The sequence below is a fragment of the Podarcis raffonei genome, chromosome Z (assembly GCF_027172205.1).
Source record: "Podarcis raffonei isolate rPodRaf1 chromosome Z, rPodRaf1.pri, whole genome shotgun sequence".
NCBI classification, from domain to species: Eukaryota; Metazoa; Chordata; class Lepidosauria; order Squamata; family Lacertidae; genus Podarcis; species Podarcis raffonei.
In genome coordinates, this window is record NC_070621.1 from 41,175,883 (window position 1) to 41,189,027 (window position 13,145).

At 46.6% G+C, this 13,145-nt stretch overlaps 1 protein-coding gene across 1 annotated transcript in view; it reads left to right on the plus strand.

Moving 5' to 3' along the window:
* Positions 1–2,831: 2,831 nt before the first annotated feature.
* Positions 2,832–13,145, plus strand: part of IL1RAPL2 (interleukin 1 receptor accessory protein like 2) — a 497,457-nt gene continuing 487,143 nt past the window's right edge. Inside the window, exon 1 of the mRNA XM_053373742.1 lies at positions 2,832–3,244. The gene's annotated coding sequence lies outside the window, so the exon portion shown is untranslated. The remainder of the gene's footprint in view (positions 3,245–13,145) is intronic.

Here is a 13,145-nt window from a genome sequence, read left to right on the forward strand (position 1 = left end):
CAATCAGTTTCATCTGCCATTCTTCCAGAGTGGGTAGATCTTGCGTCTTCCAATACTTTGCGATGAGTATCCTTGCTGCTGTTGTAGCATACATAAAAAAAGTTCTGTCCTTCTTTGGCACCACTTGGCCAGCCATGCCCAAGAGAAAGGCCTCTGGTTTCTTCAAGAAGGTATATTTAAATACCTTTTTCAATTCGTTATATATCATTTCCCAGAAAGCCTTAATCCTGGGACACGTCTACCAAAGGTGAAAGAATGTACCTTCATTTTCCTACTTGGTAGTAAATCTCACTGTATTCAATGGACTTAACTCGAACATAGTTTTGGGCTGGGTGGGCATGGCAAGCACGGCTTAAGAACACAATAGACCAATGGCCCTGGAGGAGGGGGTGGGGTGGATCCACTTAAATGTGGCATGGTTAAGGAGAATCTAGAAAAACCGAGAAGCCTGCATCCAATTGTCCTTTGTGCCTGAGGTTCCTGGCCCTTGTGCTCTAGTCTTAACAAAGCTTTACCAACTGAATGTGGTGATGATATAAGCTGGAGCTTGGCCACAGGTCTGTAGGGGGAAATAAGTAAAAATGTTATGTTCCCAGGTGGTGCTCCAGCAAATGGAAACTTAAAAAAATTCCTCTTTAGAACACTGGGCTCTCCAAGGGCTGGAAATCAACTAAAGAAGAAGAAGAAGATGTATTTTAAATTGGTCCCCCCATTATGTTTTTACTGTGATTTTATTGGTGTTAGCTGCCCTGAGTCCAGCTCTGGCCGGGGAGGGTGGGGTATAAATAAAATTTATGATGATGATGATGATGATGATGATGATGAAAAGCAGCAGCAGGAAGAAACACCACTTCACCTTAACTTTCGCCCACCTGAACAATACAAAGGGGTGCAGCAGTATCCATTGCATATTTACTTGGAAGTAAAAAGATAAAGGACCCCTGGACAATTGAGTCTAGTCAAAGGCAACTATGGGAAGCGGCACTCATCTCACTTTTCAGGCTGAGGGAGCTGGTGTTTGTTCACAGACAGCTTTTCCAGGTCATGTGGCCAGCATGACTAAACCAGAAGACCACGACGAGTGCCAGAGTGCACAGAAATGCCATTTACCTTCCCACCGCAGTGGTACCTATTTATCTACTTGCACTGGCATGCTTTCAAACTGCAAGGTTGGCAAGAGCTGGGACAGAGCAACGGGAGCTCATCCCATTGCGGGGATTCGAACCACTTACCTTCTGATTGGCAAGCCCAAGAGGCTCAGTGGTTTAGACCACAGCACCGTCCCTAGACTTGGAAGTACATGCCAATGAACTCAGTGGATCCTTACTTCCAAGTATGTATGCTTAGGATTGGTCTGCAAACCTGCACACCCAGACATGTTTACTTGGGAGTGCAGCAAATTTCATTCAAAGGGCCTAACTTCTGTTTAAATCAGCATAGGGGTTGGGGTGGCTACAGGGGTGGCCACAGCTGGTTCTCCGCTGTGACTGGAAGGGTAGAAGGAAGGAAAGTCATCAGTAGATGGAGCCAAAGCCAGAGACAAGCAGGCCCAACAAATTCCAGTTTTGATCTCTTCCTCCTCTCTGATGGGTCCTACAATGGTCAACACTAAGGAGGTGGAGGCTGACAGGCAATGCTTGGTCTGTATGTAAGGGAGAAGGCAGGCAGCTGGCAGCTGGCTGGGGAGCAGTGGCCCATTTGCTTTAACAGACCAGTCTTCACCAGCCAACTGTGTATCAAAAGCAGAACTTACAGAACCAAAATACTTGGACATATGCAAAGGTGGACAGGGCTTTTGCGTTTTTAATAGGTGTGTGGAAGAGGAAAGTTCAACAGGCATGACAAACCACACCTGCCAAAACGTCCCTCTTAATAGGTGTGTACCTATTAAAAGTGCAAAAGCATATTCCTCTTTTGCATCTGGTTGCCCCACTTTGACATTCAACCTAAATGTTACTGTCTGATAGTCGCTCTTACCAAAAAAGGGGGGGGAGAGAAAAGGGTGGTTGCATTGGGGAAGAGAGTAGGGGAATTTCCCTTTTTGATTGCTATCCAAGCTCCGGATTTGCACAAGCTACAGTACTAAGGCAACGCGGACGCAAAACGCTTAGGTGTACGAAATCCTGGAAGCGGAATATCTCTACTCTGCCCACCAGGCGGCGGTGCAGCGACGCAGCTCTTTTGCTGATCCCTCCGAAAGGTAAGTAAGCGAAATGACATTTTGCATTGTGAATGGAGGGGGCGGGTGGAGAGCGGGTTTTCTTTAAAAACAAACAAGCAAACAAAAAAAGCCAGAACCTCTAGGAGGGACGATTTCCTCCCCCACCCCTCGGTCTCTCTAATGAAAAGGGGACAGACTTGCTCGCAGCTATTTCGTTTCTCCATCTCCCCTGCAATACCCTTGTCTGGGGAGAGGTAGTTCAAGAGTTTGCGGGAGCAGTTGGATAGGATTTTTTTGGAGCACTTCTGAATAGGAATCTGATATGCCTAGTACCACTTGGGACTGAGAAAGAGAGAGAGAGAGAGAGAGAGAGAGAGAGAGAGAGAGAGAGAGAACGCGAACTGAACTCTTTATTATATTCTGCGCCTACTAATAGGATTTTTCTAAAGCTCCCTTCTTTTTTGGGGGCAACTTTCCCCCTCTAGGTGTCTTCGTCGTTTGCCAAAAAACAAAACACAAAAGCAAACAAACAAAAGCAAAAACCCAAATCAACCTGAGGACCTAAACGTGTAGACAGCAAACCTTCCTATTTCGATTCTGCGAAGCGCGACGGGGGGCGGCAGCGGGGGCAGGGGAGGGGGTTAGAGAGAAGAGACGGATCCAAGGCTCCTGAGTTCTGCTGGATTGACAGATGCCCAGGGAAGGTGAAGCAAGTTTCCTTCTACCCGTGGATGTGTCGTCAAGCCAATCGCGTGACCAGAGCCTGTTCAGGTGAAGGGAGAAGGCAAGGCAAAAAAAGGAGGACTCCGCGTGGTTTCAGAGGCACTTCTGGGGTTTGCTGAGTCCGGAGGTGTCTCCTTTCCTTTCCACGGCTAGCTCGAGCCACTGAAGAAGGGGGAACAACAACAACACGCTGCTTCAACCCAGAGAGGACTCTTCTCTCTCTCTCCTGGCATGCTAGGGATGTGAGCCTGTGTTTCCTTAGGGAGCGGGGACATCCGGATACTACTTCTAGTGGATTGTTGCAAAGAGTACGGGGATGGAGCGCCACTACCTGTGAGGTCCCCGCTGTGTGGGTTGTAGGTAAGATGCGTTGCATGGCTTTCGTCTCTCTCTCTCTCTCTCTCTCTCTCTCTCTCTCTCTCTCTCTCTCTCTGTGTGTGTGTGTGTGTGTGTTTTATGGGCTTTTCTGCATGTGGCTCATTCTCTCTGGGCTTCCCAAACTCTTCTTCAGACATAAGGCGCAAAGGTGGAACTAAGCCCCCTGGGAACTGAGAGCTTTGCCTCCCTTCCAGGTCCCCGTTTTCCACCCTAGGGCTCAGCCTGTGTGGAAAAAAATCACAAACCTCAGCACCCCTGAGGATGCGCAGAGTGCTTTCTTTCTACTCCCGAGTCCTCCAGACCTGCCTCTTACACCTGACAACAAGAGTATATGTGGTTACAAAGCAGGCTAGATACTGCCTGTCACATTCTCTCTCTCTCTCTCTCTCTCTTTTTGTAGGGACGTTATTAACTGCACCCTCATCTGTTGTTGGGAAGTAGATTGAATCACTGCACGACCAAATGCCGTATACTTTTGCTCTTGCCTCCGTTGGTCAGTTTTAGCGTTAAATGGCCCAAACGTGCTTTGGTTTCCGGCTGCCTGGCAGCAGGGGTTGGTGGTGGTGGTCCTGTGCTTTGGACAGCTGTGTCGCAAGCAGATGGTTAATTATTGGAGCTTGTTCCAGGACCATACCTGAATGCTGTGGAGAGCTTCACCTGCTGAATTTCTGCTTGATACACAGGTGTTGAAAAGGAGCAGGAACCCTGTTGCAGGGGCCGGGGGGGGGGGAGACTTGGCAGTCCTAGTGGCAGTGAATGGATCACCTGGAAAGCCCCCTGATGTTCACCACCATATATTTAAGTAGTTCACTTTTGGAGTTTGACCCTCTGTCTTGCTTATCAATTTCCTTCCACTGTGCTCTTCTGTGTTGCATGGACTAAATGCAGGGTGCATTTTTAAGAAGCATGCCACATGTGTTTTGTGCAACCTCAGCTCACCCTTAATATTACTGGAAGTCTGTTGAATGTTTCCAGGATTCCAAAGTGCATATATATATTCCTCTCCATTCCCCGCCCCCCCCCCTGAAATTTTGAACTTGCTAAGACAGATTTTCTGTATACGCTCAAGCTCCCCTGGGGATGGATTTTATGGGTTGATCCTCTGTGGACATATAGTTCACTCCTTTTGATCAGACTTAGCCTGTATCGTCTTGGACAACATTCTCCCAGCTGATTTCATAGATCCTACCAGCCCCCCCGCCCCCCAGAAATAAATAGATGCTGCTCATGAAATAATAATCTAATTACACACACACACACACACACACACACACACACCCTCAACATTTATCCAAACATGGCTTCCAGGATACTGTAAATAATAATTCCAGACATTAATGCAATATTAAAATAATAATGATCAAAATGAGATCAATACCAGATCTATCCAGCCTACTAAAACATTGCAGGGAATCTGAAAACTTGGGCATTTTAGACCTACTGAGCCCTAAAATTATTATGTTTCTGGTTTTTTGTTTTTTTGCAGGGCAGGGTGGGTGGGGGAATAAATGGCTTTTATATTGATCTGTGATTCTTTGGCTCCAGTAGGATGGTTGCAGACAAACTGTATTGTAGTGGGGTAGTAGTCTGGGTCCATACCGACAGACCCAGAAACTCCCTCCCTGTAAAAAAAAGGAGAGTTTGTCAACAGAGAAGTTAAGTAAACCAGCAACTGGCACTGTCAATGAGTCTCTTGCCCAGGGGATGGCAGGCTGGTGCGAGAACATTGATTTCTGCCTTGCGATAACTTCTTTGATTAGGAGCCTGCCTGGCTGCAGACTCTGGTGTTTGAAAACACCAGTTCTAACTTTTGCTGCTGGCTGATTCATCTGAGAGGTAAGTGGAGGTAGGAAGCAAAACTTGGGAGAGAATCTGTAGAGAGTGTGAATCTCCTGGCAGAAGAGGAGGGGAAGGACTTGTCGATTTCTGATCTGTATCAAAGCCAGGTGAAGGAATTGGAAGTGTACGTAGTTGTGAGGGTGGCATAGTTGTGAAGAGAGCAGGGCTAGGGAACCTGTGGCCTGTCACTGGGGCTCCCAACTTTCACCAGCCTGTCATCTGATTGCTAGTGGTCCATCTGGGGTACTGGGAGTTGAGCTACAACATATGGATGGTCAAAGGTTCCTCATCCATGAGTGTCAAGGTTTGGACTGGGGAGACTTCAGCTGCATTCAGACCCCCATTTTCTATGCCCACACCATGTTCCTAATGCTGGATTTTTAACCCATGTTAATCCAGACTTGTTTTTTAAATAAAGTGCTACTGTTTGATGTGCTGTTGCTCAAACTAGCTTAGATTCAGTTGGAATCCTTAAGCTATTCTTAATTCACATCTAGCCAAGTTGCAGACACACTTTGCACAGGGTAAAGACATCCCCAATGTGTCGACGCCCCTGGTGTGTCCGCAAACAGAAAAGGACTCTGACTCCAATGAAGCTGTGCTGATGTGAACAGCTTTATGTGTGGGTGTGGGAAGAATTGCGAAATGTACTGGGGAAAGAAACCTTCAGCTTCACTGCCCTCTAAGGTGGTGATGTGAACATACCCTTTCCTTCAAAATTCCTGAAGCTGATGAGAGCCTTGTCCTACGTTGTAGGCTTGGTTATGAATAAATTAGGTGGCAGGGAGAGACATATATGCCACATTGAGTAAGGATGAGATAAAATGAAGTAAAATCTTTGTGTGCTGTGATGTGTTGAAAGGCATGTTTGTGTGAAAAGTGAAACTAAAGATTGCAATGCAGTTAGCCCAAAAGAACTGGTTAGTTTAGTGGTAAGAGAGAAAACCGCTAGTTCAAGATTACACCTCCTCATTCATGAGGTGACTTCAAGCAATCCTTTCTTACTGGGTTGTGGTGCATTACTGTAATATCATTGCTGTAATAAATGATGTGAAGTGCTTGGAAACAGTATATGGGCTTCTGCTATATAAATACAAGTGTGCCTATATAGCACAAATGCTTGCAAAAGTACTCGTTACAGTTTTAGTCCTTTCCACTGTCTATAAGATTTGCAGAAGATCTTCACACTTCAATATGGAGATAACATTATAATTTCTGTAAACTGCTAAGCATAACCAATACCTGACCTCTTCAGCTGGTTCTGTCTAATGGTTTGGAAGCTGAATTACGGTATTCTTACGGCATGAACTAAAATAAGGTTACCAGATTTTTTTTAATGAATCCAGGGACACTTTTCAACTTCAATTGATTTTGTATGTGGACTGATTTGTAAATCTGGGGACTGTCCCTGGGAAATGGGGACATCTGGTAACCTTAAACTAAAAATGGCTGGAGGGATATAATTCTCCTCCTTTGTTTCCCCTTCTTACTGAAGCTGCTTCCCAAGTCAGGGGTGGCACCTTCCAGATGTTGTTGATGACAACACTGATCATACTTGACCATTGGCCATACTGACTAGGGCTGATGGGAGTCCACAATATTTGGAGAAAACCACACTGACTGCCGTTCTCTTTCATAGATATCCTTTCAAATCCCATCAGCCCTTTGAATTGTACAGCGCAACTCTATACATGTCCAATCAGATGTAAGTCCTATTGAGTTCAATGAGATGTACTCCCAGGTAACTGCAGATGGGATTGCAGCTGTAATCTTTTAAATCCAAAGCTATAAATGGAATGAAGCTTAATTTCATGGAACCATAGAATATAAAACTCCCTGGGAGCAGGGATATTTCTTTTGCCTGCAGTACTCTGCAAAGTGCTAGGAGCAGTGATAGGTCTGTGTAGAGGACATTGTATTTGTGTCTCCTTTTGAATTCTATATTATTGCATCCCTTTCGATCACCGACACCCCATTTTGAAGCTGAAAGTGTATCAATATTTCCGCCTTGGACTACTACTTAGAGCCACAGAGGGTCATGGTGAAGGGGCATTTTGCTAAAATGGTCTCTCTTCCTTCAGTCAAAGCCTTTCCTTTAGAAGGAAAATATTTAAAATCCTATGTGCAAAACATGTCACTAGCTCAGTGCTTGGTGGGGGGTGGGGGGTGGGTTGGTATGAAAATGGCATTAATCATATATAGGGTTTTTTTCCCCTTCAGTGGAATATATTTGGGCTTTGAGTAATGTCCCTGAAGTTTTTATGTTTTAAAATGTCGTGGGATGCTAAATCTTTAACGTTTGCTAAACTCCCTTTTAAAAGCAGTAATGGAAAGCCATGCCTGGTACCCTTATTGGGTGTGTGTAGGCAGATCTGTAGTGACAAAGGGATTCCTTTTTTCTCTTCCACATCAGTTTGCATTCTTTCCTGGGGGTGGGGCGGAATCAGCGTGAAAACTCACCAGCAATTTCTCCTAACAGACATGTTTGTCTGTAATTTTGTTTACTATTCACATTTTGGACCAGCTGCTTAATGTAATGCATTTTTTCCTATGTTTTCAGTAACACATGTACCTCTGTACACACTTTGTCCTAGGCTGTATGTTTTTGTACATGTTTTGTATAGGCTGCTTGGCTGGAGAATAGCGTCACAGAAGGATGGCCGTGTTTCAGTTTTTGGAGCATTTTGGAAAGTGTGAATTGTTTTCATTTATCTGTTCGATTTCTATATTTCATCTGAGGATCACAGGGAGGTTTACAATATAAAAACACATAAAACTACAAAACATAGTAACAATCAAAATGACACCTGTCAGCTTGGGGGGGGGGAGGGTGGCTGTGGTGTGGCGTAGGCTGCGGTGGTGGGTACCCATCCAGCTTTGGCCTATCTCGGGGGAGGAAAAGAAGAAGAAGAAGGGTTTGGATTTGATATCCCGCTTTATCACTACCCGAAGGAGTCTCAAAGCGGCTAACATTCTCCTTTCCCTTCTTCCCCCACAACAAACACTCTGTGAGGTGAGTGAGGCTGAGAGACTTCAGAGAAGTGTGACTAGCCCAAGGTCACCCAGCAGCTGCATGTGGAGGAGCAGGGAAGCGAACCCGGTTCACCAGATTACAAGTCCCCCACTCTTAACCACTACACCACTCTGGCTCCATCTGGGGTTCTTGCCTACCTCGAAGCAACCATCACAACTTGGTGGTGATGGGGTGGATCCTTATAGTCTAGTTGGATGGTGGAATTGGAATCTCCACCAGTCCAAGGAATTAGGGTATCCTCTTAAAGGGATCCAAGCTGCAGGTGCTTCTGTCCACCAAGCTGATCTCAGGCATGGTTGCCCTGCTTTAGTGTGTGTCACAGGGTGATCTGCAACCTTGGTTAACCCCGCCAAGATAGTGAACCAGCAGATGACTTGGTTGATTGAGGATACACACCCAGTATCCTGTGCCAAGACTTGCTGACATCTGTAATCAATAAAGTTGTGGCCTGTTTAAATCCCAACTGATTGTTCTGTGTTTATTGCAGTATTTGTCACTGTTTCACTGAAAAATGGTGTCACAGGACCAGCCATGTGCTGCTTTCTTGGATACTGTCTTCCTCCATTCACGCCTGCAGGTCAACTTTGACCTGTAGGCAGACCCACCCACCTGTCAGTCACCTGGTGTCATGGTGTGGTGTGTGGGGAGATATAAAAGTCTGGACCACTGGGCCAAAAATGTCCCCTGCACCTGATCTGGAAGGCCGTTGTTTCTCCACCCCTTAATCTAGGCTTCCTTATCTTGATTGGCACCAGCATTCCAAGGTATTTGCGAACCTTAAAACAAAGCTGAGGATAACTTGGGACTGTTCTGTGTGTGTGCGCATGTGCAAAGCATGTGCTCTTTTTCTGAGCTACAATCCTGTGATATTGCTTGCAGCTATCTCAATTTTCTGTGAGCAGCTGAGGTGTCTGTTCGATGAGGTGGCTGAGAATACAAGGACGACAGCTTGCTTCTTCTTCTATTTTTTTGTTTTTTGTTAATAGTGGAACAGACTAGTCTCTTATGTTTTCCTGTAATAAATCTGTGTGTGTGTTTTCAAGAAGAAGCCAGACAGCTGGTGTGTTGGGATTCACACTGACAAGGCTTGCTTGAGGAGGGTGGGGGGAGGTGCTGGGTGACGAAAGCCACGTGGTCCCGGGAAAGATCACAGATCAACACTCTTGAGGCTGAACCGTATTTTTGTTGACGTACATGAGCAAAAGGCAAGAAGCCTGCATCTCCAACTGTACATTCCTCCGTGAATTCATATATCACTCTTTCTTTCTTTCTTTCTTTCTTTCTTTCTTTCTTTCTTATTTGATGGGGGGAAGTATGTATGTAATAAGCAAGTGGGTTCTCTCTTGCTCTCTGCATTGCACTGAGATTAACAGGCTAGACACATAGCAACTGTTTGGGCCAGGTGAAAACTTGTCCTCTGAATAGGACTATTGTGCAGGAAAAATCTTACAATTAACAAAAATAAATGTTCACACACAGATGGAAGATTGTAAGGTTCTGAGATTCTTGTAAGGTTCTGAGATTATTTTCTTCTAATTTAAAGAACCACTATTTATTATCACTCTAACAACATAAGAACAAAATGACAGTGGATTTGAGCATCACATGATGAGGTTAACCATTGATGTATACCGTGAGTAGGAAGTCTTTCCCTCACACCTAAGGGCCTTGTTCTAGGTCTCAGAGCTGCTGCTTCTCTTACTCTCCCTCTGGTCCACCCCATTTAAAAAACCTTTATTACAAGGCTGCCGGCTATGTTACTAAGTGCATTATTGGTGAGACCCTAGCGACACACCATCTTAATTTGCTTAAAGGCCTACACATAAATTAGCATGTGCACATTTACATAATTTTATTTATTTAGACAATTTATACACCACTTAATTTTTCAAAGAAAATCTCTAGGCAGTTTTACAACCTCCTAAAAATACCGCAATAATAATAAAAACTGCAGTCAACATTCCACATTTTCAAAAATTGCGGGCAACCATTAGCCAAGAGAGCCTCATAATAATAATAATAATAATAATAATAATAATAATAATAATAATTTTTTATTTATACCCCGCCCTCCCCAGCCAAGGCCGGGCTCAGAGCGGCTTACAAGCAATAATAAAAACAAGATGAATGATTACAACTTAAAACAAAAATAAAAAACAACATTAAAATAATGGAACATTAAAATATTAAAATGTAGCCTCATCGCAGGAGGAGAAGGAAAAGAAAAAAGAAAGAGAGGGAGGGAGGGAGGGAATCAAATTGGCTCCAAGCCAAAGGCCAGGCAGAACAACTCTGTCTTACAGGCCCTGCGGAAAGAAATCAGATCCCACAGGGCCCTGGTCTCATGAGGCAGAGCGTTCCACCAGACCGGAGCCAGAGTTGAAAAGGCCCTGGCTCTGGTTGAGGCTAATCTAACTTCCTTAGGGCCTGGGACCACTAGGGTGTTGTTATTTATGGACCTTGAGGCTCTCCGTGGGGCATACCAGGAGAGGCGGTCCCGTAGGTATGAGGGTCCTAGGCCGTGAAGGGCTTTAAAGGTCAAAAGCAGCACCTTAAATCTGACCCTGTACTCCACTGGGAGCCAATGCAGCTGGAAAAGCACTGGGTGAATATGCTCCCATGGCAGAGACCCCGTGAGGAGCCTCACTGCAGCATTCTGTACCCGCTGGAGTTTCTGGGACAGCTTCAAGGGCAGCCCCGCGTAGAGCGAATTACAGTAGTCAAGCCTGGAGATGACCGTCGCATGGATCACTGTGGCCAGGTCGGGGCGGGAAAGGTAAGGGACCAACTGCTTGATGCAGCGAAGGTGGAAAAATGTCGCCTTGGCTGTTGCTGTAACTTGCGCCTCCATGGAAAGGGAGGCGTCAGGGATTACACCCAAACTCTTAATGGAAGGCAATGGCACTAATTGGGCCCCCGCAAGAGAAGGGAGTTGGTCCCTCATCCCCATGCCATCCCGACCCAGCCATAGGACCTCTGTCCTCGAAGGATTTAGTTTCAATCGGCTCCCACGAAACCATGCAGCCACAGCTTCCAAGCATCTGGTCAGTGTGTTCGGGGCCAAGTCAGTGTGGCCATCCATCAGCAGATATAGCTGAGTGTCATCAGCATATTGGTGACAGCCCAGCCCAAAGCTCCGGATAATCTGGGCAAGGGGGCGCATAAAGATGTTAAAAAGCATCGGGGAGAGAATTGCGCCCTGCGGCACTCCACACACCAAGGAGTGGCGCGACGACATTTCCCTCCCTAGTGCCACCCTCTGTCCCCGACCAGAGATAAAAGAGCACAACCAGTTACGGGCTATGCCCTGTATCCCCACGTCTGCGAGACGGTGGTCCAGAAGATCATGATCGACCATGTCAAAGGCTGCTGACAAATCTAAAAGGATCAGCAGTCCTGACTTGCCTCGATCCAGTTGTCTAAGGAGATCATCTGTTAGGGCAACCAGAGCCGTCTCCATCCCAAAACCAGGACAGAAACTGGACTGAAATGGATCTAATGCCGATGTTTCCTCCAGAAACCTACCAAGCTGTTCAGCAACCGCTCTCTCAATTACCTTACCCAGGTATGGAAGGTTTGAAACTGGGGGGTAATTGGATAGGTCTAAGGGATCTGATGAAGTTTTCTTTAAGAGTGGACACACCACTGCTTCCTTCAGTTCCCCTGGGAATGTCCCCGTGTCAAGGGACAAATTGATAATTTCAACAAGGGGGGTCCACGCAACATCTGGACACTCCCTAATCAGCCAAGACGGGCACGGATCAAGGAGGCAGGTGGTGGGCCTACCAACTTGGAGGAATCTATCCACATCAGTAGGGAGTATCCGATCAAAATGGTCCAACACTGGACCTGAAGTCAGTCGAGGGGCCTCCTGTTCAGTCACTGTATCTAAATTGGCAGGGAGGTCACGGCGGAGCAACAGGACTTTCTCCGCAAAAAAGCTTGCGAATGCCTCACAGCTGTGGGTCGAATTTGTGCTTAAATTTGGTTGTCCTCCTAAGGACATTATTGACCTAATTATTCTAAAAAGTTGTGCCGGGCGAGAGCTAGCGGATGCAATGGAAGCTGCAAAGTAAGATTTCTTAGCAGCTTTCATAGCCATCTCATAGGCTTTCATAAGCGTCCTATAAGATGTTCTTGAGGCTCCGTCACGAGTCCATCGCCATACTCGCTCTACCCGTCTGAGATCCCGCTTCATTTTCCGGAGCTCCTCAGTAAACCAAGGAGCCCGGTTTCGACGGGGTCGCAGAGGGCGCTTAGGCGTGATCTCATCAATGGCTGCCAAGAGCCGGTTATTCCAGTCCTCAACAAGGTCATCTAATGAGTCACCAGGAGGAGCAGGGTTCCGCAAGGCTTGTCGGAATCTATCAGGATCCATCAGTTTTCATGGATGAGCCCAAATAGGTTCGCCACCCGAGCCGGGGAGGAGCGGGAAGTCAATCTTGGCTTTCAGAGCATAGTGATCAGACCATGGCACCTCCACAGCGGGGAGCATGATCACATCTATGCCAGCCCCAAAGATCAGATCCAGCGTGTGGCCTGCTTGATGAGTGGGGCCCAAAACAAACTGGGAGAGCCCTAGTGTTGCCATGGAAGTCACTAAGTCCAGAGCCTGTGAGGAGGGAGCGGCATCGGCATGGACGTTGAAGTCTCCCAAAACCAGTAGGTTTGGGAACTCCAAGGCCAAGCCCGCCACCACCTCCAGCAGGTCTGACAGGGTGCCTGCAGGTGTGCTGGGTGGTCAGTACACCAGCCAGACAGCCAAGCTCTCCTTGGTGCCCCACACGAGACCAACACATTCAATGCCGGAGATCGCCGGTGATGCCAGAGCTCTGAAAGAACAATCCTCCCGGAATAACAACGCTACTCCTCCCCCCCGACCCACAGTCCGCGATTGATGGAGGACAGAGAAACCTGGGGGTGTTATCTCATGTAGGGAGACTCCTTCGCCTTCCTGTACCCAGGTCTCCATCACGCAAGCCAGGTCAATCCCCTGCAAGACAAAAAAGT